This window comes from Elephas maximus, chromosome 22 (assembly GCF_024166365.1).
Source record: "Elephas maximus indicus isolate mEleMax1 chromosome 22, mEleMax1 primary haplotype, whole genome shotgun sequence".
Taxonomy (NCBI): domain Eukaryota; kingdom Metazoa; phylum Chordata; class Mammalia; order Proboscidea; family Elephantidae; genus Elephas; species Elephas maximus.
The window spans coordinates 56,648,143-56,675,680 of NC_064840.1; the positions used below are offsets into that span (position 1 = coordinate 56,648,143).

The following is a 27,538-nucleotide window of genomic DNA, read 5'->3' on the forward strand; positions in this document are numbered from 1 at the left end:
CCATGGGTGACCCTGCTGGTGTTTGAATATTGGTGGCATAGCTTCCAGCTTCATAGCAACACACAAGCCCCTACGGTAAGACAAACTGACAGACGTATGGGGAAATTAGCCGTTAGGCACATGTACATCAAAACAACAAGATACCACTTCACTCTCACTAAACAAAAACCAAACCAAACAAAACCCACTGCCGTCGAGTCAATTCCGATTCATAGCAACCCTATAGGACAGAGTAGAACTGCCCCATAGAGTTTCTAAGGAGTGCCTTGTGGATTTGAACTGCCGACCTCTTGGTTAGCAGCCGTAGCACTTAACCACTACGTCACCAGGGTTTCCTCACTCTCAGTAGGACGGCTAATATTAAAAAAGAAAATAACAAATGTTGGCAAGGTTGCGGAAAAATCGGAACCCTCATCCATTGCTGGTGAGAATGCAAAATGGTTCCTCAAAAGATTAAACAGAGCTACTATGTGACCCAGCAATTTCACTCTTAGGTATCTACCCAAGAGACTTGAAGCAGAAACAGACACACGTACACTGACGTTCATTGCAGCACTGTTCACAATAGCCAAAAGGTAGGAATAAGCCAAATGTCATCAACAGATGGAGGTATAAACAAAATGTGGTACATACATACAATGGAATATTACTCTGTCATGAAGAGAAATGAAGTCCGGATACCTACCACACCATGAATGAACCTTGAAAACATTATGCTGAGTGAAATTAGTGAATTCCAAAGGACAAATATTGTATGATTTCACTAATAGGAAATTCTTACAATAGGCAAATGTATAGAGATTAGAGTTGAACAATAGTACCAGGGGCAGGAGGGCTGGGGCATGGGGGGGGAATCACTGTGTAGGTAGAATTGAGTTTCAATTTATGAGGATAGAAAATCTGGCAACAGAAATTGGTAAGGGTGGACAACATTATTGATGTAATTGATTTTATTGATTTGTACACATGAAAAATATTGAATTGGCAAATTGTTCTCTGTATTTTTACAACAATAAAAAGTTACTTAGAAAACTTACCTATATTATACAAGATAAAGACATGGTTACAAGACCAAGTAACTTCTTTGAAACTATTGATTTCTTGTCACATATTGAAGATAAATAATAAAAACAGTAGGCAACCTGAGTGCTTTCTAAAAATACAGGCAACCATAGTCTACAGTCATGGTCTTTGAATTAATTTATTCATTAAGTACAGTTACTCTTTATGGTTATTAAAAAGTAGAAGAACTCAAAATGCCAGCAATATTTGCTCTGTTATCTGACCCAATGTACAGACTTTTTGCCTGTGTGATAAATGCAATTATCACAGTGGGCTTCAGATTTTAGTTTAGATGCCTTGCCTGAGTTTAAGGTTGGCGAGTTTCATGTTCTGCTTTGTTGCCAAGCCCCAGAAACTTTGCTCCTAATTATCCAACATCTGTGAACAGTGGGAGCCCTGGTAGTGCTGTGGTTAAGCGTCTGGATCCTAACCAAAAGGTAGGCAGTTTGAGTCCACCAGCTGCTCTTTGGAAGCCCTGTGGGGCAGTTCTGCTCTGTCCTCTAGGGTCACTATGAGTCAGAATCCACCCATGTCTGAACCAGGAAAATGACTGGCCAGTTTGGGTCAAGTGCTCATCCCTGAACCCAGAGGGTAGGATGGGAAGTGGGACATATGACTGACCAAACCAAACCAAACCAAACCAAACCCAACCCAACCCATTGCTGTCAAGTTAATCACAACTCTTAGCATATGTGATTGACAGCCAGGTGAAAAAGGGGCATTTCCTGACAGAAAATATGCTCAAAAAACAAAAAGTAATAGATGTACACTACATATACTTCTTGTTTCCTTAAGTGTTATATCCACAAAGCTATCTTTCTCTTTACCATATTTTTAGCCTCTTCTATTGACAAAAAAAAAAAACACATTCCCTTAAACACAATAATAACAAAAGCACGCAACACAAATGACCAGCACATAGTAAAAAAAAAAATTTTTTTTTAAGTGTTCAATAAATGTCAATAGTAGGGTAGTTGTAGTTAGGTGCCACTGACTCGATTTTCAACTCAGTGGCCCCATGTGACGGAGCAGAACTGCCCATAGTGTTTCCTAGGCTGTACTCTTTATGGGAGCAGACAGATCGGTCTTTCTTCCACAGAGCTACTGGTGGGTTTGCACTGCCAACCTTTCAGTCAGCAGGCAAGTGCTTAACTGTCATGCCACTGTAGTAATAGGAATAACAATAATAATAACAACTCACTATTGTTATCTCTGACCTATCTTAAACCAATGTCTCAGCATCCTCCTCTGGCTTCCCTTTCCCTCTTCCCTCCTTTCTAAGCCTCATTTCTCAGCTAACCATCATTCTCTCTACTTCCTCACTCACCCACGTCCTCAGCTTACTACAATCTCTCTTACATCTGTACCACTCAGATGATTGATCACCAATAGTCTTCACAGTGCCAAATATGATGGTTACTTTCTAATTTTATTTCACTCAATGTCCTCAACATCTGATGCTGTTGACCATTTCATTCTTCTTGCACCTCTCCCCCCTTCATTTTGTCCTTTTTTTCTAAGTCCTTAGCCTTATTCTCCTTTTCCTTGATGGGTACTATCTGACTTCCAGTACTGACCGAACCCTAATGATCCCCAAGACCAGCTCTGACTTTGTATCGAGATGCAGATCTCTGTAACACTACTTCCTATCGCAGCGTTCCACTCAGATGTTCCACAGCCACCTGAAACGAAGCATTCAAAAAGCTGAATTAACTATTCCCCACATACCACGCCAAAAAACACGTTCTCCCCATTACATTTCCGTATTTCAGTGAATGGCTCTTTCATATACCTACATGCTGAAGCCAAATCACTGGGGAGCTTCCTGGATTTCTCCTTGATCACTCCCAGCATCCAGACTCAAGCTTAGTAAATTTTTTCTTCTCAACATCAAATGCCCCTACTTCAAATTCAGCCCACGTCATCTCTTGCCTGGAGTATTGCCAAAGATCCACAGTGATTCCCAACCTCCCCTGCAAACTATCCTGCATATCTTTGCTAAAGTAATTTTTTTTTTTTTTTTCTGAAGAGCAAACCTGATCATATTGTTCTTTGATGGCTCCCATGGCTTTCAACACTGCTCTGGCCACATTTCTAGATGAAATAGGAGATCAGAAGTTGTATCTGATAAAATTCCAGGAACTGCTTATTTGCCTCGAGCCACTAGAGCAAAGACTGCTATGTCTTCAACCCCTTCACTTTTGCCAATGCCCAAGTGACCCTCATGAGCCTGACATGAACAATCACATTCATGAAGAGGCAGGGAAAGCTACAGTTTTTAAAGAAGGCATCAGTCATCGGGAAGGCGCTAGACCAGGCAGCCTTTCACGTACCGACTCAACGGCAGCTAATGACAACAGTAACCTGAGGCAGGAAGACTGTGATCCCCATCTCCTGTTACACCCCACCATCCTTGTGTAATCCCCTCCCCTTGCGCATGGGTTGGACTTACTGGCCTATTTCTAATGAATAACATATGGCAAATGTAATGGAAGGCCATTTCTGAGATTAGGTTATAAATAGACTGTGTTCTCAGTTTTGGGTCTTCTTTCTTACATTTTCTTGGATCACTCCTTCTGGGGGAAGTCAGCTACCAGGTCATGAGGCAGCGCTGTGGAAGGGGTCATGTGAGTGGGCTTGGAAGCAGGTCCTTCCAGAGTCAAGCTTGGAGATGACTGCAGCTCTGGTCAGCACCTTGACTGCAGTCTTGTGAGAGAACCTGAACCAGAACCACTCAGCTACACAGCTCCCAGATTCCTGACCTGGAGATAACAAGTGTTTGTTTCCAAGCACTACAGTTTGGGGGAATTTGTGATACAACAATAGTTAATTAATGCAAAGAACAAGGAAGCTCTTACTGAGGCAAAACTACTAAAAAAAGAGACAAAAGAAAATTTAATAAAAATTAATGAGAATATCAAATAGACTCAATTAGATAATTTAAAAAATACTGACTGTAAGTGTAAAACATGACTTTGTATTTAAATGTTCAAGCGAAACTGAAAAATATTAAGATTGTGGATGAGAATTAAGCTAATGGGTTAGAAAACTAAAAGGACAAATAACTGACAATTCACAGCATAGAACAACAATAACAAAATAAAAGAAATAAAAACAAATAATTACAAATCATGAGGGAAGCAATAAGACATTTGCAAGGCAAACCTAAGAAACCTACCACACAAATAACAGGATTTTCAGGAGAAAATAGAACAAGCAGAGAACTAATGATTATGAAAAAATAGAAAAAACTTTTCTAAAGTGATAAAATACTTGAATCTTTATATTGAAAGGGAGCAGACTCCCAAGCAAAATTGGTATAAAAAAGAAGAGTTACGCACCTAAACATATTCTAGCAATATATCTGAACTTCAGTGATAGAGAAAAAATTTTGGTAAGCTTCCAGCCAGAAAGAACAGGTTATCTATAAAGAAAAGAGAATTCAACTTCTTAGCTGCACCATCTGAAGCTAAAAGGCAGTAGTAGATAATCATTTTAAACAATTGAGGGAACAGGATTAAGTCCCTAAAATCTTATACACAGTGAAGATATCATTCTTGACATTTGCACACTTGCAAGCTTCAGAAAACATACCACCCACATATCTTATCCAAGGAAAATACTCAAGGAAGTAACCCAGCCAAAGGGAAAATCAGAACTAAGATCTTAAGAGGAAACCCTGGTGATGCAGTGGTTAAGAGCTACGAGTACTAACCAAGAGGTTGGCAGTTCAAATCCACCAGTCGCTCCTTAGAAATGCTATGGGGGCAGTTCTACTCCGTCCTATAGGGTCGCTGTGAGTTGGAATCAACTCAACGGCAACAGGTTAATATCTTAAGATAGGGAAGCTAGAGAATACAACGAACAGTGGCAAGCAGTGAGTTTCATAATATATGTGGTTAAGTCTAAACGGATGACTGTGACATTTCTTTTTATTTTACTTTCTTTATTTTGTTGTTGATAATATACACTGCCAGACTCTGATACTTCTTGACACTAGATACATGCATTAAGTGAGTAAGAAGAGTGTCAAACTAATAAAACAGAAAAAATCCTGCAAGGGAGCAGGGAGGGAGGCAGTGGAGAGAGATGGGAGTTGAGAAATAAGAACCATCAAAGGTCCCTTATGGAGGTGGAAATGTAGCAGTAGATCAGCAAACCTTTTTGGCGAGGAGGTACAGTTAATATTCATCATCATTTTTTAGAAACAATAGGTTTTAGGTTTAAACACATATTAAGATGGGATTTTAACTGCTGTGGGATGGAAAAATAGGATAGCATTTAAAATTAGCAGGAGAAAGAAAGGAATAAAAAACTAATCAATTTAGCAAAAGTAAGGAAAAAGGAAAAGAGTAAACAACCACAAATTATAACTAATAAACATGAAATGTAACCCAATTTACCTAGTTTCTCCAAAAAATATGGACAGGGTAAATTTTTCTATTAAAACATGGAGTCTCAGATTAAGAGGGAAAAGAAACAAAATCCAGCCATTTGCTGTTTATAAGAAACATTAAAAAAAAAAACTAAGAAAAGGATTGGTGAGACTTCTGGCATTTTGATGGAACTGGATTCTCAGAAAACCCTTCTAATGAAAATGAAATAAAAATCTATTTTAAAATGAAATTCAGAGTGTGAAAGTAAAGACTCCGGAGAGGCTCCAAAGTGGAAACAGGAGCCCTGGAAAGGACAGCTGCACCCTGGAGATCATAAACTGCCATGTGAGTGCAGCTTAGGGCCCCCCAAGATCACAGTCCTAAAGGAGACTACTGCATAAAGGTGGACCAGGGACCCCAAAGTCCTGGGGCCTCAGTGTAAAGGCGAAAGAGGAATAAAACTCTTGTGCAGAAGGGGAGAACAAGGAACTTGCCTGTCTTGATCTTAGTACTTGTTGGAGGGAAATAATTTTTTCCTGGTAATTCCTAATCGCAAGCCACCTATCACATGGATTTGAGACCTGAGTTCATGATGGTCTTCAATATACTAAGACAAGAATCATAGTCAACCTAGAATCTTATTCCCAGTGATGGCTGCCAGGTAAGGTTCCACAGAGAACCACATCCAATGACATGGACTTCCAGAACTTAGACTACCCTAGGAAAAAACCAAAACCAAACCAGCTGCCGATTCCAACTCATGGTGATCTCCTGTGTGCAGAGTAGAACTGTTCCATAGGGTTTTCAAAGCTGTGACCTTTCGAAAGCAGATCACCAGGCCTTTTTCCAAGGCATCTTTGGATGGGGTTGAAGCCCCAACCTTTCAGTTAGTAGTCAGGGTCTTAATAGATTGCAACACCCAAAGACTCCCTCCTGGGAAAAGAAAAGTCCCAAGCTAACTGAGAATTAAAATTCTGCTTCCCTAACTCAGCAGCCATAGGTTTAGGTTTTTTTTTTAGTGGAAATGGAGCTTGATATGGGAATTAAGCTGACTTATTTTAAAGACAGTTATATTTCTTCCATGTCTGAGTTGTGGACTCAGATTTATATGAGTTATTTGAAAAGGAAGGCTAAAAATAAATTATTAAGAATGCTCCTTGAGAAACCTGAAAAAAGGAAACTGAAAATAAACACTGAAGAAAGTAGGTAGGAAATTAAAAGGATGAAATCTGAAATTAATTAAAAACAAAGAAAACAAAAATAGCAGAAGGGGAAAACAGAATCAAAATCTCCTTTATAAAAAGATGGGTAAATTGGATAACTCCCATTAGGTCTGACCAATGAATAAAGAGAGAGAAAAAATACAAACATACCAACATCAAGGATGAGAAAAGAGATAGGCCCGAAGATACAAATAAATTGAGAAAAATTATGAAAAATGATTACCTACAACTCTCTGGCAATATAAACAGAAACCTAGAGGAAACGGAAGATCTCAGAGGAAAGGACAAACTAATAAAATTGATTCAAGAAGATATAAAAACTCACACAAACCAATAATCAGAAAAATTAGAGGTTCCAGATTCAGTTAGTTTTGCAATAAGAATTCCAACATTGCTCAGACTATTTCAGTTCATAAGAAAGAAACCTCCTGCAATTCATTTTAAAAGCCAGCAATTAATCTTAATATTCAAAACCTAACAAAAAGAACAAAAATAGGAAAACCATAACCTAAATTCACTTAAGAAGGTAGATGCAAAAATTATAAATATTAGAAAAACAAATCCAATAGTATATTAAAATAATAATAAATCATGGTCAGGAAGGGTTTATTTTGGAATACTAATATTAGAAGTTCACGTCCATGAAAAACCTAAGGGGCAGTTCTCCTAAAACACTATTAAAATTAATACAAGAATTAGGTAAGATTTTAAGGAGAGTTGTATTGGCCCCCAACTAATGGTAACCCCATACACAACGGAGCTGGGCCATTGGTCTTACTCCATATAAATAAACTGAATGTTTGTGAGTCTCTCATGCCTCATCTTTCTGCTTGGTTGTTATTGCAGCATGGGAAGAAAGCTCAGGACTAGAGGATACAATCTACACCTAGTGTGGCTGGTTTTCCTAATAGGCTTGAGTTACTAGCGCTAGCAGCAGCCAGATGCCTTATGTATCTGTGTTGACCCTTGTATTGCCAGAGGGTTGAGCCCACCTTAAGGGTAAGGATAAATTTGGGGAGGGAGGTGTTCAGTGTACATTTTCTCTTTTCTTTTTGATGTGTCATTGTAAATAAATTTTCCTGAAATTAAATTACATCTACAGGTAGTCCCTGGCTTACAACAGGGTTCTGTTCTGATGAGTCTGTCATAAATCAGTTCTGACATAAGGCGAACTTCTCTCTCTTTTTTTCAGTTTTCGTTATTATTGCCTTTTTTTTATCAGTATCTTTATAAACCTGATCTTTATTTGTCTTTGGGGGTTGGAAACATTAAGTATAAACATCAGCAAAAGCTGCAACACTGTGTGTAGTACGTATCACCAATGATAAGATGTACCAAAAAAGAAAACAGATGGCTGTAAGTGCAGTTGGTCATAACTCGAATATGTCGTAAACTGGGGACTATCTATACTGAAAACACCTCTTCTTTTTCTAAATGATGAGAGTAAAATTATTATAAAATACAAAAGAAAAACGTTTGCTGAATAAGACAAATTTCACTTCCAAGTTAGATGGGCAAAATAATAAAGTGAAATAAATTTTTTATTTGACTCAAATGACTGTAAAATTTGTAAATTTATAAGTTTAATGAAATAATGTTCGATGAACAGAGTGTTCTGGAAGCTTTTGTAAGAGAAATACACAGTATTTTATTCACTTCATTGTCTATAGTGGTTTGTGTCGGCGTTGGCAGCTTAAGCTTGAACAACAGCAACAATGAACTGCATGTGATGGTTAATTTTATGTGTCAAATTGGCTAGGCTATGACTCTCAGTGGTTTGGTCAGATACTGGACAGGATTGGTAGCTGTTCCGTAATGCAATGTGATACAATGTAATGGAATCACCTACCTTGATGTGATCAACCAACCAGTTGAAAGGAGAGTTTGCTTAGGGTTTGGTCTCCCTCCAGAATATAAATGGATACTCTGGCCTATCTTTCTCCCTCTCCCTCTCCCTCTCCCTCTCCCTCTCCCTTTTAATCCTATATTTTTCTCGTCACTTGACCTCCAGTTCCTGGGATGTAAGCCTGCAGATGTGTGTCAGGGTTGTATCCTTTCACCACACCTATCCAATCTGTATGCTGAGCAAATAATTGGAGAAGCTCGACTATATAAAGAACAGGGCATCAGGATTGGAGGAAGACTCATTAACAACCTGCAATATGCAGATGACACATTCTTGCTTGCTGAAAGTGAAGAAGACTTGAAGCACTTACTGATGAAGACCAAAGACCACAGCCTTCAGTATGGATCATACCTTAACATAAAGAAAACAAAAATCCTCACAAATGGACCAATAAGCAACATCATGATAAATGCAGAAAAGATTGAAGTTGTCAGGGATTTCATTCTAACTTGGATCCACAATCAACAGCCATGGAAGCAGAAGTCGAGAAATCAAATGATGCACTGAGTTGGACAAACCTGCTGTAAAAGATCTCTTTAAAGTGTTAAAAAGTGAAGATATCACTTTAAGGACTAAGGCATGCCTGACCCAAGCCATGGTGTTTTCAATTGTCTCATATGCCTGTGAAAGCTGGACAATGAATAAGGAAGACTGAAGAAGAGACCGATGCCTTTGAATTGAGGTGTTGGCGAAGAATGTTGAATATACCATGGACTGCCAGAAGAACAAACAAATCTGTCTTAGATGAAGTATAGCCAGAATACTCATTGGAGGCAAGGATGGTGAGACTTTGTCTCACATACTTTGGACATATTATCAGGAGGGACCAGTCCCTGGAGAAGGACATCATGCTTGATAAAGTAGAGGGTCATCAGGAAAGAGGAAGAACCTCAACGAGATGGACTGACACAGTCGCTGCAACGATGGGCTCAAACATAGCAATGATTGTGAGGATGGTGCAGGACTGGGCAATGTTTCGTTCTGTTGTACATAGGGTCGCTATGAGTTGGAACTGACTTGACAGCACCTGATAACAACAACAACAACAACATGTAGGGTATATAAAGAACTACTACAAATCAAAGGAGCCCTGGTGGCACAATGGTACTTGGTTGCTGACTGAAAGGTTCAAACCCACCGGCACCTCCACAGGAGAATAGACCTGGCACTCTGCTCCTGTAAAGATTACAGCCTAGGAAACTCTTTGGGAAAGTTCCATTCTGTCATATATGGTCATTGTGAGTCAGAATCAACTCTACGGCACACAACAACGGCAAATAAATCAACAATAAAAAGAAAGAGAACCTAATTTTAAAACATGGGGAAAGGTTTGAACATAATTTCACATAAGAAGATGTGTGAATGGCAAATAAGCACATGAAAAGATGCTAAATATCATTAGTTATCAAGGAAATGCAAATTATAACCACAACGAGATACCACTTCATAGCCACTGTAATCGATACAATTTAAAACACTGACAACACCAATTGTTGACAGGGTTGCAGAACAACACAACTTTCATACTTTACTGGTAGGAGTAAAATGACTTAACCATTTTGGTAAACCAGCAGATTTGGTGGTTGTTGATGATGATGGCTGCTGTCAAGTTGGCCCCCTATTCACGGCAACCTCGCACACAACAGAGCAACATGCTGCCTGGCCCTGTACCATCCCCATGATCAGCTGGGAATCAGAAAGTTGTAATCCACAGGTTTTCACTGGTCTATTTTTTGGAAGTAGATTTCCAGGCCTTTCTTTCTAGTCTGTCCTAGTTTGGAAGTTCCACTGAAACCTGTTCAGCATCATAGCAGCATACAAGGGCTCCAATGACAGACAAGTGCGTGAGGTGTTTGGCTGGGAATCAAACCCACGTCTCTCACATGGAAGGTGAGAATTCTACCACTGAATCACTAATGCCCTCAGTGGCAGTTTTGGTGATTTCTTATAAAGTTAAATAGACCCCTACCCTATAGCCAGCAATTCCACTCCTAGGAGTTTATCCAAGAGAAATGAAAGCATATGACTACAAAAAGACTTATACAAGAATGTTACAATATCTTGATTCATAATAACCAAAATACAGAAACAATGCAAACGTCCATCAAAAGGCAATTGGATACCCTCATCCATTGCTGGTGGAAATGCAAAATGGTATAGCTGCTGTGGAAAACAGTTTGACGGTTCCTCAAAAAGTTAAACATGGAGCTACCATATGATCCAGGAATCCCAATCCTAGGTATATATCCAAAAGAACTGAAAGCAGGAACACAAACAGAAAGTTGTACACCAATGTTCACGGCAGCACTATTCACAATAGCCAAAAGGTAGAAACAACAGATGAATGGATAAACAAAATGTTTTATCCTGGAATACTACTCAGCCATTAAGAGAAACAAAGTCCTAATACATGCTATAACATGGATGAACCCTGGAAACATCGTGCTGCATAAACTAAGTCAGTAAGCAAACAAAAACCAAAATCAATTGCCCTTGGGTTGATTCTGACTCATAGCGATTCTCTAGGACAGAGTAGAACTGCCCCATAGGGTTTCCAAGGAGTGGCTGGTGGATCTGAACTGTTGACCTTTTGGTTAACAGCCGTAGTACACAATTACTGTGCCACCAGGGCTCCAAGTCAGTCACATAAGGACAAATATTGTATGATTTCCACTTATGAAACAGGCAAATGTGTAGAGATCAAAGCTTATTCATGGTTATTGGGGTAGGAGGGAGGGGAAAGAGGGAGTCATTGCTTAAGGGAAATTGAGTTTATATTAATGAGGGTGGAATAATTTGGAAAAGGCTAGTGGTAATGTTAGTACACATGATGAACATAATGTCACTGAACTGTACATGTAAAAACTGTAGAATTGGCCAACTATATATATATGAGAAACCTTGGCGGTGTAGTGGTTAAGAGCTACAGCTGCTAACCAAAAGGTCAGCAGTTCAAATCCACCAGGCAGTCCTTGGAAACCATACGGGGCAGTTCTACTCTGGGTCACTATGAGTTGCATTCTACTCAAAGGCAATGGGTTTTGGTTTAATATATACATATACACATATATTTAACCACAACTAACACAAAAGGCAATTGACTAAACAGATTGTTTGGAATATAAAAATTAAAAACAATGAACTACTTATACATGCAACAACATGGCTTAATCTCAAAAATATTAGGTTGAGCAAAATAAGCCAGGCACAAAAGTATACATGATTGTATGACTCCATTTCTATGAAGAACAACCAAAAATAACCTATGGTGACAGAAATGAGAATAGTGATTTCCTATGAGAAGTGGGGATTGACTGGAAGGAGGCACAAGAGAACCTTCTGGAATAATGGAAATGATTTTTCTTGATCAGGGTATTGGTTACACAGGCATAGACATTTCTCAATAGAGTTGTCCCTTGGTATTCGAACAGGATTGTATCCAAGGGCCCCCACGGATACCAAAATTCGAGGATGCTCAAGTCCATTATACACAATGGCATAGAATTTGTATATAACCTACCCAAATCCTCTTATATACTTTAAGTCATCTCTAGATTACTTACAATACCTAATACAATGCACCTGCTATGTAAATGCTTACACTTAACATTAACTGCTTCCTCAGTCTTTGCAAGCTTTTTGGAACTTCTTTTTTTTTTTTTTACTATTTGCTATCTGCGGTTCATTTAGTCCATGGATGTGGAAACTTCGGACTTGGAGGGCTCACTGTACTCATCCAATTGTACTCTTAAGATCTGTGCATGTCAGTATTAAATTTTATCATCATCATCATCATCATCACAAAATGAGTTGGACAGCTTTCACTATTTCTATTTTTTGAACAATTTTCAGAAGATAGAAAATAAATAATTAAATGATATGGTGCTTCCTAAAAGCTAGACTTAGAAATACCATATGATCCAGCAATCCCACTCCTAGGATTATATCCTAGAGAAATAAGACTTGTCAAACGAACAGACATATGCACACCCACATTCATCACAGCGTTATTCACAATAGCAAAAAGATGGAAACTACCTAAGTGCCCACCAACAGATGATGGATAAACAAACTATGGTACATACACACAACAGAATATTACGCAATGTTAAAGAACGGTGATGAATCTGCGAAATATTTCACAACATGGATGAATCTGGAGGACATTATGCTGAGTGAAATATGTCAATCACAAAAGGACAAATACTGTATAAGACCACTATTATAAAAACTCATGAAAAGTTTACACACAGAGAGAAACAATCTTTGATGGTTATGAGGGAGGGGAGGGGTGGGAAGAGAAAAACACCAACTGGACAATAAATAAGCAGTAACTTTGGTGAAGGGTAAGACAGTACACAATACTGGGGAAGCCAGCACAACTTGGCCAAGGCAAAGTTATAGAAGCCTCACAGACACATCCCTGAGGGACCAAGTTACTGGACTGAGGGCTGGGGACCATGGTCTCGGGGGAACTTCCAGCTCAACTGGCATAACACAGTTCGTAAAGAAAATGTTCTACATCCTGCTTTGGTGAGTAGAGTCTGGTATCTTAAAAGCTTGTAAGCAGACATCTAAGATACTCCACTGGTCTCACCCCATCCGGAACAAGGGAGAATGAAGAAAACCAAAGACACAAGGGAAAGATTAGTCCAAAGGACTAAGGGGCCATAAGTACCACAGCCTCCACCAGGCTGAGTCCAGAACAACTAGACGGTTCCTGGCTACCACCACTGATTGCTCTGGCAGGAATCACAATACAGGGTCCTGGACAGAGTGGAAGAAAAATGTAGAACAAAATTCAAACTCACAAAAAAAGACCAGGCTTACTGGTCTGACAGAGACTGGAGAAACCCCAAGAGTATGCCCCCCTTTAACTCAGTACTGAAGTCACTCCTGAAGTTCACCCTTCAGCCAAAGAATAGGCAGGCCTATAAAACAAACAACACATGTAGTTCACCAAGTATACAAGACTGAATGCGAACTCCAGCCCCAAAGAAAAGACGAGAATGCAGGAAGGGACAGGAAAACTGGATGAATGAAAATGGGGAAACTGCGGTCAAGAAGGGGAGAGTGTTGACACATCACAGGGTTGGCAACCAGTGTCACAAAATAATTTGTGTATTAATTGTTTAGTGAGAAACCAATTTGCTCTGTAAACTTTCCCCTGAAGTGCAATTAAAAAATATTACAAAAAAAGAAATATTTATTGAAAGTTGGTTGACTTCACAAGCAAAGCCAATTGAGTATGTTGTGTGTGTGTGTGTGTGTGTGTGTGTGTGTGTATCAGTTATCCATTGCCATGTAACAAACTAGTCCTGAATTGAGTGACTTAAAGCAACATTTGTTACCTCACAGTTTCTGTGGGTCAGGAATCTGCACATGGCTTAGTTGGGTGCCTCTGACTCAGGGCCTCTTACAAGGCAGCCATCAAGGTGTCGGTGAAGGCTCCAGTAATATCAAGACTTTACCAAGGGAGAATTTGCTTCCAAGCTCAATCACATGGCTGTTGGCAGACCTCAGGTCTTCAGTGACCGTTGGCCAGAGGTATCAGCTAACTTCCTATCAATCTCTCCACAGGGTATTCACAATGGCATCTTGCTTCCCCCAGGGGGAGGGCTCTGAGAAAAAAAGAAAAAAGAAGGTGAGAGAGAGCAAGATGGAAGTCAGTCTTTTTGTAACCTAATTTCGGAAATGATATCCCATCATTTTTGCCATATTCTATTTGTTAGAGGTCACTAGGCCCAGCTCATACTCAACGGGAAAGGAGCCCACAAGAATATGAACACCAGGAGGCAGACATTTTAGAGGCTGCCTACCACATTGTGTGTGTGTGTGCATGTCAGTTTGAGAGGGACAGTTTGTTACTTCCATTAAAAATCTTGTTACATAATGGTCTGTTTGATTTTTAAATTCCTCTTGCTGTCAATTTTTAAACACTTTATATTTCCCAGGAATTTATCTAATTCGTATAGGTTTCCAAATTCATAAGTATATTCATTGTTGTTATTTGCTGTTGAGTCGGCTCCAACACATGAGGGTCTTGTGTATAACGAAGAGAAATGCTGTACGATCATTGGATAGTCATTCATAATAACCCTGTCTCAGTCATCGAGTGCTGCTGTAACAGAAATAGCAAAACAAAGAGAAGTTTATTCTCTCACAGTCCAGTAGGCTAGAAGTCTGAATTCAGGGCACCAGCTCCAGGGGAAGGCTTTCTCTCTGTCGGCTCTGGAGGAAGGTCAGTCTTCCCTTGGTCTGAGAGGATCTCAGCGCAGGAACCTCAGGCCCAAAGGATGGGCTCTGCTCCCGGCTCGGCTTTCTTGGTGGTATGAGGTTCCCATGTCTCTCTGTTCGTTTGTCTCTTTTACATCTCAAAAGAGATTGGCTTAAGACACTGCTTAATCTTGTAGACTTCATTAGTATAATTGCTACTAATGCATCTTATTATATCATAGCAATAGGATTTATAAAATATAGGGAAATCACACCAGAAGATAAAATGGTAGACAATCGTACAATCATACAAGGGAATCATGACCCAGCCAAGTTGACCGACATCTTTGGGGGATACAATTCAATACCATGATAAACCCTTAAAATTTTTTTAAATGGCATTGTCTGTAGCTACTTCTCCTTTTCATCGTGCTTTTTGTATACCTGCATCTTCTCTCTTTTTTCCCTTAATATGCCCCCTTTAGTAACCTTTTACACAAACCACTGTCGGTTTGTTAAGCTCTGTTGGTATTTTTCCTCCTTTGTGTTATTAACTTCTCTCCTCATTTTTGGTTTCCTTCCACTTTGTTCTTTTGTGTTTGTTCCATTGCTCTATTTCCAAACTCTTGAATTGACTAGTTAGCTTGTAGTTCTTCAGCTTTTCTTACTTCCTGTTATTTTCTTATTTAAAATTATAAAAGTACTTCTTTAGCTGTTCCATGCATTTTGACAGGCAGTTATTTTTATTATTATATAATTATAAGCATTTATTAATTTTCTTTATTTCTTCTTAAAACCACGGCTTCCTTAAAAACCCACTGCCGTGGAGTTGATTCCGACTCATAGCGACCCTGTAAGACGGAGTAGAACTGCCCCACAGAGTTTCCAAGGAGCACCTGGTAGACTCAAACTGCTCACCTTTTGGTTGGTAGCTGTAGCACTTAACCACTAAGCCACCAGGGCTTCCAAGGCTTCTTTAGTAATATGTTACTTAATTTCCAAACATAGGAGATCTTTTAAAAGTTACACTTTTCCTACTACTTTCTAATTTTACTGAATAAGCTACAATTTCTACTTGAATAAATTGCAAGTTCTCAGGGAAACTGTTTTCCTATCTGAAGCCTCAGCAAAAACGGGACTTTCCTCGTTTTCTTCTTGTGTGCACTTAGCCTGGCCTGAGCTCCCCCTTCTGTGAGGGATCTCATTTACTCCTCTGCACCTCGTGGGGTCTGAAGCTTCGCCTCCTGTCTCAGGCCCACAGCCCAGGACAGCCACAGCAACAGGCGGAACCACTCTGGCTTTCAGCTCCTCTTTCCTTCTTAGCACCTCAGCATTTTCTTTTCATTTCTTTTCTGCAAGCTCAGCTCTGCATTAAAAGGGGGTGTTTATGACATATAACATAGAATTGTGAAGTGTTTGAAGTGGTAGGATTTTCAGATAATCTAGTAGGTCTAGGTTAGTACTCCATGTTGCATGTAACCGGAACAAAATTAAACAATATAAACCAAAAAATCTAACCCATTGCTGTGGAGTCAATTCTAACTCATGGCAACCCCATGTGTTACAGAGTAGAACCCCATAGGGTTTTCTTGGCTGTAATCTACATAGAAGCAGATCGCCAGGCCTTTCTTCTGTGGTACTGCTGGGTGGGTTCAAACTGTCCACCTTGAGATTAGCAGTCTAGCGCAAACCATTTGACCACCGAGGGACGGCCCTATCAGACAATATAGACGCGTATGAAATGAAAGTCCAAATTCCTTCCCATGTCGTTAGACTCATCTCTGGAGGTGACCACTGAGAACACTTTGGTATCTTTTCCACCTGACTTTTTCCTAAGCTTATCCAGACCTAGGTGTTTGGGGGAAGTAGCAAAAAAAAAGGTCTGTGTTCGGTCCCAGCTCTGTCACAAACTATCTGTGTGACTTTGAGAAAAATCATTAACTTCTGCGGGGCTAGTTTTCTCCTTTGGGAAACAAAGGGGTCTGGCAAACATTAATAATAGTAAGCTTACTGTTTCTCTGACTTCTTATTTAGTCTGTCCTTTTTTGGTTTCTGTATTTGTGTCAGGAAGTAGACTGCAGCTAGTTACGTATAACTTTGCTTTAATTAAAAAAGGGAAAAAACAAGATAATTCAGATATCTCCTGTCCTTTTCAGCGCTAAAAAAAACTCTATGCTTATCTGTATGAACAGTCCTGAGAACCTAGACAGGTAGTTCCCAAACCTGCCTGTACGTTAGAATTACCCGGGAGCACTTGTTTAAAATGCAGATTCAGGCTAAAAACACAGACTGTTTCGTTTTGCAAAAGAGCCTCGGAGGCTTCAGATGTGCAGCCAGGCAAGTGCTGACCAAAGTTCTGGCATTTGGGAATGTGGCCTCACCAATTGCCCAAGGTCACTGTTCACGTCACTATTTAGAACGTTTTGCATTGTGGATTGTGAAGTCTCCAAGCTGACCTTGGGCAAGATTCTTCACCTCCCTGGGCCTCTGCACCTTCTTCTATGAAATAAAGGTTTGGATTCCCATCCAACTGGGACAGTCTACTTGTTTATAATACAATACAGCGCACCACTGTTCCAAAACCTGCCCTCCTTAGTAGGCAGTCCCTTTGCCCAGGGCCAGCACGCTGCAGAGCAGTGAGGTAGACATTTTATCCTTCATGCCTTCGTCCCCTCAGTGTGGTTCCATGAGTGTCCTAAACCCTTCCTCCTGCTTTGGAAGTAAAGATTTTGGAAGAAAAGTAATTAATCATACTCATTTCACCGGGATGGTCCATCCTAGGAATGTGTATATTTTCAAAGAGGCCCTTAGGCATGGGCAATGTTTAACCCCCGGAAATAAATTATTGGTAAAATCAAATCCCTGCTTGGCTGATACATGAGATGTGGGGAGGGGGTATGTTTTTTTAAGACACACCCCCTTAAACGATCACCCATGTTTCTTGTGGATAAGGAAAACCTTATGTGCATATTAATCTTGCATCATTAATTAATCAGATATTCAAACAAGTTTGAATAAATCAAAATTCCTACCCTTGAGGAGTTCAGTCTGATGTGAAGGAGCCACAGGTATTTACAACATAAAGGGCCATAAGAGGTAGGGACAGAATGCTGGCGGGACTAACCTCCTGAAGAGTGTGGATGAGGTGGCCAGGGGATGGAGCCGGGAAGGGCAGGGAACTAGCCGAGTTTACAAATGTAGCGTGTTCACAGAGGGCTGGCGGTTCTGTTTTCGCAGGTGTCTGCTGGAAGGTGCCTGAGGGAGACTGTCTCCCCGAAGTGTTCAGATACTTTATGCCTTTTGAGGAATTCTTTCTTCAAGTCTCTTCTTTTAATAAAAGTGAACAAAATTACTGATGTCCATATATTACTTGGAAACCCTGGTAGCATAGTGGTTAAGAACTACCACTGCTAACCCAAAGATTGGCAGTTCAAATCCAGCAGGTGCTCCTTGGAAACCCTATGGGGCAGTTCTACTCTGTCCTATAGGGTCGTATGAGTCGTAATCGACTCGACGGCAGCCGGTTTGGTTTTGCTTTTTATATATTACTTTTTTCCTTCTACTGTGAACAGATTTAATTATCCCTTTGAGGAATCTCCAATTCCCAAGTCATTGAATAGTTAGTGACCTGAATAGTCAGTAGCACTATTTTAAGACTCATTCGCTATTTCTTAAACAAGAAAATGAACAAGGCTCAATATCCTAATACGTACAAACCTTAGGGAAAGGACCAAGTTAATCTCATTAAGGACATCACTATATTACAATTGATTACTGAAGGACCTCGAGAGTGACATCTCAGCAAAATCATGATGCTGTTTTTTTTAAGGGGTGGGGGTGAGGTCTGGGCATCTGATCATAGCGGAAGTCTGGGCTCTGGGTTTTTTGAGGAACTTGTCCATCTCTCAACTCGGCCCATTTTACAGATGAGCAAATTGACTCAGAAAAGTGAAAGTTCACACAGCCGTGGCCTGTTCTTTCTACTTTATCACACTCATTGGAGGGTAAAGAATAATACAAATGGTCTCTGAAGCATCATCGTACTAGACGCTAGGGGTATGCAACAAAATAATTCATGGAATTAAAAAAAATAGTGATGCCCAGATTAACACTCCTCGCCTCCCCCACCACGTATCCAATCAGAGTGTTTAAATTGTTTGGATTACTTGTTTTGTTTGCCCCTCCTCTCCCCCCCCCCCCCCCCCGTTTAGTCAGCCCAGTTGCTGTTAACACAGTATATCTGAAGCCAGCATCCCATACTTCACCAGGATTATTCTCAATGTATACATTTGGCTCACTCACCCTTCTGCTTCTTTAAAAAAAAAAAAAAAAAAATTTTTTTTTTTTTTTTTAGGATTGCAGTATTTAAGAAGGCTGTACGCACCCGTTGCCCGCATCGCCTCAGTTGATAGCCTTATCTGTAATAGGATCGCATGACAACGTAGTCTGATTCCAGGATGAAACTCTGGGCCTGCGTCTCTGTCCTTGAACAAACCCGGAAAGCAGCGGTTCCTTTCTGACTGTAGCCTTCCTCAAGGTGTGCGCGTGGTCCTGGAGCCGGCGGCTTCCAGCGCCTCTTGGAGCCTACAGTGCCCCCTGCTGGAAGGAACATTTTACTTCTTTCATCTGTACTGAGTCGAACGCAGTGAACCCTGAAAAGCTAGAAGTATACAGTTTCTGTAAGGCTCACACAAAAATGCAGAAGCCGCCAGCCATTCCATTCAGGCTCACATATTGGAGGGAAATAAAGGGCCAGTTCCTAAAGAGAAATTAGGAGAAAACGAGGGTGGAGTGGGAAGAGTGGAGACGGGAGGGAGGGAAGAAGGAAAATCGATTATTGCACTTTGGTTAGGCGCAGTCCCCGTTAGGTGTTCTACCCTTACTATCTCTAAAGTCAGTGCCCAGCTAGGCAGCTTTATGGAATGACTAGAAAGAAAAAATACCAACATTATATAGGAAACAAATGTTCATTAAACAAAAACTGCAAAAGCAAAGTATTAGGATCTACGGACTTGCTCCACAACGAACGGATATTACATACACACAAGAGGCTCTCTGCCAATCCAAACAGCTCTCTACTCAAAAAATCTTGCTTAAATAACTCTAAGGGAGTTACACAGCCCTAGAACTACTCGGGCTAGAAGGGAGAAAAAAAGGCGTTGTTTCAAAGGGGATGATCTGGCAGGCAATAACCCAGCTATTTTCCACGTAAGAAAAATTTTATATTGGGATAAGCCAGGAACATTTAATAAAACGCAAATGAAAACTCTGTAAGAACTTACACCTTGGATTTTCGGTTCTATGAATATAATGAGTTCTCGGTGCAGTCCCTGGGTGGGGTCTTGGGCTACTAAGCACCACCATCATCACCATTGTCACTGGCAACAATGACTTTCTTTTACAGTGATGATGCTGAGTGTAAAACCTAGCTTTAAGAAGTGAAAATGTGTAACTTTCTCATTCCACATCTAGGAAAGCCACTCATCCTGTTTATTCTTTTCTATAGTATTTTTTTTTAATAGTATAGATTTCCAAAGTACAAAAACCAAACCAAACCAAATTCATTGCCATTGAGTCGCTTCCAACTCACAGTGACCCTATAGGACAGAGTAGAACTGCCCCACAGAGTTTTCAAGCGGCAGCTGGTGGATTCAAACTGTTGACCTTTTGATTAGCAGCCGAACCCTTAACCACTGCACCACCAAGGCCCCTCCTAAGGATAAGAATAACAGAATTACCTCTTAAATTCAAGGCTGATAATACTATCAAGAACAGAGTGAGTTGGAGAGGGGGAAAATATTAGAAACTTTCAAAATAAAGCATTTTTGGTTCTCAATGCACACCAAACAACAACAACAGTTATGACTCATACTGCCTCATGCTTCATAGAGTGGAATTGCTCCATAGCGTTTTCTTGGCTGTAATCTTTATGGAAGTAGATCACCAGGCCTTTGTTCCGCAGTACCACTGGGTGTGTTTGAACTGCTAACGTTTAGTTTAGTTTAGTAGTCAAGCACAAATCATTTGCACCACCCAGTGACCTCAGTGTACACCAGAAAAGCCTAATGACCATCAGTGGTTATTTAGGGCTTCCACAGAAAAAGTATTACGTAGACAAAGAGTCAAAGACTGTGTGATTCATTTATAGCACCTATCATCCCTACTGAAAACCCTGGTGGCGTAGTGGTTAAGCTGTATGGCTACTAACCAAGGGGTCGGCGGTTCGAATCCGCCAGGCGCTCCTTGGAAACTCTGTGGGGCAGTTCTACTCTGTCCTACAGGGTCGCCATGAGTCGGAATTGACTCGATGGCACTGGGTTTGGTTTTTATTGTCCCTATTGCCTCCCTGCCTCACAGACTGGGCCACCTCATTTGTTTAGAAGGATCTGAAACCCTTGTAAGGTTCTTCAGCATTATGTAACTTGGTACATGTCAGTCCTATTGCCGGTAGCTTACCAATTCCACCCGTGAGAGAAAAACGCAAGGACAGACTGCTAAAGCAACTTTAAAGGCTGAATCAAAGCAAAATTGAATTTTTTTTTTTTGTCTTCTACCGCTTACAGCCTAAATGGTTCTGAAAGTCAGTGTGTGGTGATATAAAGGACTTGAGCTTTGAAGTCAGATAGACTTGGTTAGAATCCCAGCTCTGTTATTTATCAGCTGAATGACAGAATAGTCTCTTCAACAGTGATGCTGGCATGAATGGGTCTCCAAATGCAAAAGAGTGAAATTGGACCTATATCCCACACCATATGTGAAAATTAACTCAAAAAGAATCAATGACCTAAATATAAGAGTTTGAACCATAAAACTCTTAGAAGAAAACATAGGGATAATGCTTCAAGTCCTTGTTTTTGACAATGGCTTCTTAGGTATGACACCAAAAGCATGAACAACAAAAGAAAAAAAAAAAAACAAATAAATTGGACATCATCAAAAGAATTTTTGTGCATCAAAGGGCTTTACCAAGAAAGTGAAGAGACAACCTACAGAATGACAGAAAATATTTGGAAATAGTATGTCTAATAAAGATTTAATATCCAGAATATAAGAAGAACTCCTACCACTCAACAATAAAAAGACAAATAACCCAATTAAAAAATGGGCAAAGGACTTTAACAGACATTTCTACAAATACGCAAATGGCCAGTAAGTACGTGAAAAGATGGTCAATGTCATTAGTCATTAGGGAAATGCAAATCAAAACCACAATGAGGTACCACTTCACATCCACTAAAACTCATTGCCATCGAGTGGATTCCAACTCATAGCAACCCTATAGGACAGAGTCGAACTCCTCCAAAGGATTTCCAAGGAGCAGCTGGTGGATTCGAACAGCTGGTCTTTCGGTTAGCAGCCGAGTTCTTAACCACCATGCCACCAGGACTCCTCACACCCACTAAATAGGATGGTTATTATGTCATGCATTGCTGGTGGGATGTAAAATGGTGCAGGTGCTGTGGAAAACAGTTTGGCAGTTCCTCCAAAAGCTAAGCATAGAATTACCATAAGGAATTGTATTCGACCATCCTCAGAAATAAAGTGTTGATACATGTTACGACATGGATGAGCCTTGAAAACATTCTGCTAAGGAAAATAAGTCAGACACAAAAGAACAAATATTATATGATCCCACTTACATCAAATACCTAGAATAGGTAAATGCGTAGAGACAAAAGTTTATTAGTGGCTACCAGGTACTGGGGAAACCCTGGTGGTGTAGTAGCTAAGAGCTACGGCTGCTAACCAAAAGGTTGGCAGTTCGAATCCACCAGGTGCTTCTCGGAAACCCTATGGGACAGTTCTACTCTGTCCTATAGGGTTGCTATGAGTCGGAATTGACTCAACAGCAGTGGGTTTGTTTTGTTTTGTTTGTTTTTCTAACCAGGTACCAGGGAAAGGGCGAGGAATAGGGAGTTATTGCATAAGGGGTACTGAGTTTCTGTTTGGGGTGATGAAAAACTTTTGGAAAATAGTGGTGATGGTTGCATAATGCAGTGAATATAATTAATATCACCAAATTGTACACTTAAAGGTTATTAAAATGGCAATTTTTTGTTCTATATAGTTTACCACAATATCATGTTTATTGAAAGTCTCTTCTTCCTGTTGGTCCATCTGTAGTATGTATCTTGGACCATCTGGGGCATTAAAGACTGAAATAGTACTGAAATGACTATACATATAATCAGGGCTGGCTTAAAAGGTGCTGGGATTTAAATATGTCTTCCAGAAAGTGTCTCCCTTGAGTAGAAATTTTCTATCACACTTAAATTCAGAACGCAGAGAGTATTCCTTCCGAATTTTGAGGACTTGGTCTTCAAGAACTTACTGGTGCAGAGCAATAGATAAATCAGACCTTTGGCCATTAAAGTAGCAGCAGTGTGATAAGAGTTTAAAAAAAAAAAAAAAGTAGTTTACATTATTTGCTCTCTTCTTCTCTGCCGTGACAGCGCTGAGCCTTTTATGTGCGTTTTCTCATTTCACTCTAACAACTTTTCAGGTGGGCATTTATTAGCCCCATTGTATACATAAGGAAACTGGGCTTTGGAAGATTTAGAAACTTGACCAAGGTCACACAATTAGTAAATGGTGGAAGTAGGCATAGTGGTATCCCGAGGGTATTTGACCCTCAGAGTGGGTCACTTTTAAACACCCACCACCTCTATATGACAAAATTATGTTCACTATATATAATGAAATGAAACAATGATAATGGCAAGAAAATAAATACAGAAAGTGAAAATCTTCTTCTATTAAGCCATATGTATATGGGAATTCCAGAACACTTAATTGTGCTCATGAGGAACGTTTACATAGATCAAGAGGCAGTTGTTCGGACAGAACAAGGGGATACTAATTGGTTTAAAGTCAAGAAAGGTGTGCGTTAGGGTTGTATTCTTTCACCATACCTATTCAATCTGTATGCTGAGCAAATAATCCGAGAAGCTGGACTATATGAAGAAGAACGGGGCATCAGGATTGGAGGAAGACTCATTAACAACCTGCGTTATGCAGATGACACAACCTTGCTTGCTGAAAGTGAAGAGGACCTGAAGCACTTACTGATGAAGATCAAAGACCACAGCCTTCAGTATGGATTGCACCTCAACACAAAGAAAACAAAAATCCTCACAACTGGACCAATAAGCAACATCATGATAAATGGAGAAAAGGTTGAAGTTGTCAAGGATTTCATTTTCCTTGGATCCACGATCAACAGCCATGGAAGCAGCAGTCAAGAAATCAAGACGCATTGCATTGGGTAAATCTGCTGCAAAGGACCTCTTTAAAGTGTTGAAGAGCAAAGATGTCACCCTGAAGACTAAGGTGTGCCTGACCCAAGCCATGGTATTTTCAATTGCATCATATGCATGTGAAAGCTGGACAATGAATAAGGAAGACCAAAGAAAAATTGACGCTTTTGAATTGTGGTGTTGGCCAAGAATACTGAATATACCATGGACTGCCAAAAGAACGAACAAATCTGTCTTGGAAGAAGCGCAGCCAGAATGCTCCTTAGAAGCAAGGATGGAGAGACTGTATCTTACATACTTTGGACATGTTGTCAGGAGGGATCAGTCCCTGGAGAAGGACATCATGCTTGGCAGAGTACAGGGTCGGGGAAAAGAGGAAGACCCTCAACGAGGTGGATTGACACAGTGGCTGCAACAATGAGCTCAAGCATAACAACGATTGTAAGGATGGCGCAGGACCGGGCAGTGTTTCATTCTGTTGTGCATAGGGTTGCTACGAGTTGGAACCGACTGGACGGCACCTAACAACAACAACATGTATATCTATATCTATCTATCCATTTGGGGTCCTGGTGGCAGAGTGGTTAAACGTTTGGTTGTTAACCAAAAGGTCGGCAGTTCAAGCCCACCAGCCTCTCCTTAGAAACCCTATAAGGCAGTTCTACTCTGTCCTATATAGGATAACTATGAGTCACCATTGACTCGACAGCAAAAAGTTGTTTTGTTTTGTTTTTTTAATGTATCTATTTATCTATCTATCTACTTATATGTATGATATACGTATATTTTGTTGTTGCTAGAGACCATCGAGTTGGCCCCTGACTCAGGGTGACCCCATGCACAACAGGATCAGACCACTGTGAGCCATAGGGTTTTCCTTAGCTGCTTTTAAAAGTGGATCGCCAGGCCTGTCTTTCTAGTCCGTCTCAGTCTGGAGGCTTTGCTGAAACGTGTTCAGCATCACAGTAACGTATAAGCCTCCACTGACAGGCGGATGGTGGCTGCGTTTGAGTGGGTAACCAGCCGCTCCATGGGAGAAAGATGTGACAGTTTGCTTCCATAAAGATTACAATCTAGGAAACCATATGGGGTAGTTCTACCCTGTCCTATAGGGTCACTATAAGTCAGAATCAACTAGAAAGCAATGGGGGTGTGAATGAAATAAATATTACAGTATAAAAAAAGAAAAAAAATGGATTAATACTAATTTTTAATGAAAGGTTTTTGAAGAAAGGAAACATCTACATAATAAATAATAACACTGAAATCTAATAACAAGTGAGAAAAATACTTTTTAAAATGAAGATTAAATTTTTAAAGAGTTTATTCGAATTCAGTACAATATTTCATGTGTCATGTGAACTAAAATTTGCTCTTACCAAACCAGATAGTACAACCTGTAATTTGCACTGTTTCACTATTTTAAATTTTAAAAAACATATAAAAATTTCAAGTGGTCACATAGAATGGTAATTAAAGGACTCATGTTCTATTTTTTTGTCTTTACAATCGCTACTTTGTTTCTTTTCAGGTATGTTTATTGCCAAGGAAACCCTGGTGGCATAGTGGGTAAGTGCTACGGCTGCTAATCAAAGGGTCCGCAGTTCGAATCCGCCAGGCTCTCCTTGGAAACTCTAATGGGGCAGTTCTACTCTGTCCTATACAGTCGCTATGAGTCGGAATCGACTCAACGGCACTGGGTTTGGTTTGGTTTTTATATTTATTGCCACCAAGGTTGGAGACTCAAACTTATGCCCCAGGGGAGCTCAAATAATCCTGAGTTGTATGAACTGGGTGTCCAAGCAAAAGCACGCAGCTGGATTCTCATGTATTGGAAGCTGACTGTAAATCATTAGGGTTGCCAGATAAAATAGAGAACACACAGTTAAATTCGAAATTCAGACAAACAACAAATAAATTTTTTTTAGTATAAGTATAGCCGATGCTTCTTTGGGACATACTTACACTAAAAAATTATCCATTTACCTGAAGCTCAAATTTAACTGGGTGCCCTGTATTTTTATTTGCTCAATCTGAAAACCCTACCTGAGAGATTTCTGAATTAACTTTCATGTACAATACCAGGTTTCTTAAAGGATAAGAAACAAAAATATGCTAAGTTGAAGCTTACATGTGTATTATTAAAATTCAATAGTAACCACAGCAATTGTTTGAAATTTAGACCTACGAAAGAATTTTTCAGGAAAGTATATTTTAATGCTGAAATTATTTAGAATTGCTGAGCACAATGACTGGTTGGTTTTATAACTGTTTCTAAATCCTCTACAGAAATGCTCCCTCTCAATGCCTGCACACAAGACTGACCTATCCCACTGCCCTGTCCTTGGTACACCACTTTTTTTTTTTTTTTTTTGCCTGAGCATGTTAAAAATCTTATGTTAATATAATCCTTTGCAATTCCTAAAGCCCCATCCCGCGTCTATTATTTCATTTGATCCTTTGGCTAGGCAGATGTTGTTCAAAGAATTATATAAATGAGCAACTTTATGTGACTGACTTACCCTAAGCCATGCACTTAGTATGCGGCAGAGCTAGGACCAGTATCCTTATCTTTTCACCCTTTATCCTGAGCTCTTTGTCCTTGGAGACCTTGGTTTTAGTGCTGCTTTGCCACTAACTCATCTGAGTCACATTACTTCCTTGGCCTCGGTTTTCTCCTCTGTGCAGAAAGAAAGCGTTAAGTTAGGTGCTTTTCAAGATGCCTTCTAGCTCTGAGGTCTACAACTCAGCCTCTGGGATGGAGGCAGGTGAAGGGATTCCTTTATCATCGGCCAGGCAAGAGAGGAGAATCAAAGGGACAGTGAAGGGAGGTGTTGGAGCATCGAGGACAGACTTCTCCTTTATCACTACTTGGTCCTGGAGCAGCAAAGTACCATCCTGCAAACAGTACGGAGCTTGCCCCTAAGAGTGGAGACTGGTGCTGTGGAACTGTCCTGGGAACTTGCCTCTTATCAGCTCTGGGCTTTGAAGTAGCCTGCCTGATCAACACACACACATACACACATACACTCAAGGAGGACAGAGACCCTTTTTCAGGCACTATGTCCTTCCCTGGAGCCCTGATGGTGCAGGGGTTAAGTGCTCAGCTGTTAACCGAAAGATCAGAGGTTTGAATCCACCAGCTACTCCTTGGAAATCCAATGGCGTAGTTCTACTCTGTCCTATAGGATCACTATGAGTTGGATTCGAATCAATGGTAACTGTTTTTTTTGTTTGTTTGTTTAAGTCCTTCCCTAAGCTGCCCCCCTCCCCTCCCCGCACCTCAGTGTTGCCCTTGAGCCCCTCCTGAGGACACTGGTTGTTCTCACCACCCGCCAGCAGACTGCAACTCTGAAGCCCTGTCCTTCTCACTCTAGAGTTGGTGTGGCCTAATCAATAAACACGTGAATCCAGTTACTTGGGCTCCAGTTTTATTCATGCCTGGATGCACTTGCTGTCTCTGCCACTTGGTTATTGTTTTAATTATTACCTTTGTGA

At 40.3% G+C, this 27,538-nt stretch overlaps 1 protein-coding gene across 6 annotated transcripts in view; it reads right to left on the reverse strand.

Annotated features, from left to right (window-relative positions):
• Window positions 1-19,314, reverse strand: part of PSD3 (pleckstrin and Sec7 domain containing 3) — a 739,247-nt gene extending 719,933 nt beyond the window's left edge. For all 6 annotated transcript variants that reach the window (XM_049866071.1, XM_049866067.1, XM_049866070.1 and 3 more), the window contains exons 1-2: window positions 19,168-19,314; window positions 13,919-14,188 (exon numbers count right to left, since the gene is read on the reverse strand). The gene's annotated coding sequence lies outside the window, so the exon portion shown is untranslated. The remainder of the gene's footprint in view (window positions 1-13,918; window positions 14,189-19,167) is intronic.
• Between the last annotated feature and the right edge of the window lie 8,224 nt (window positions 19,315-27,538).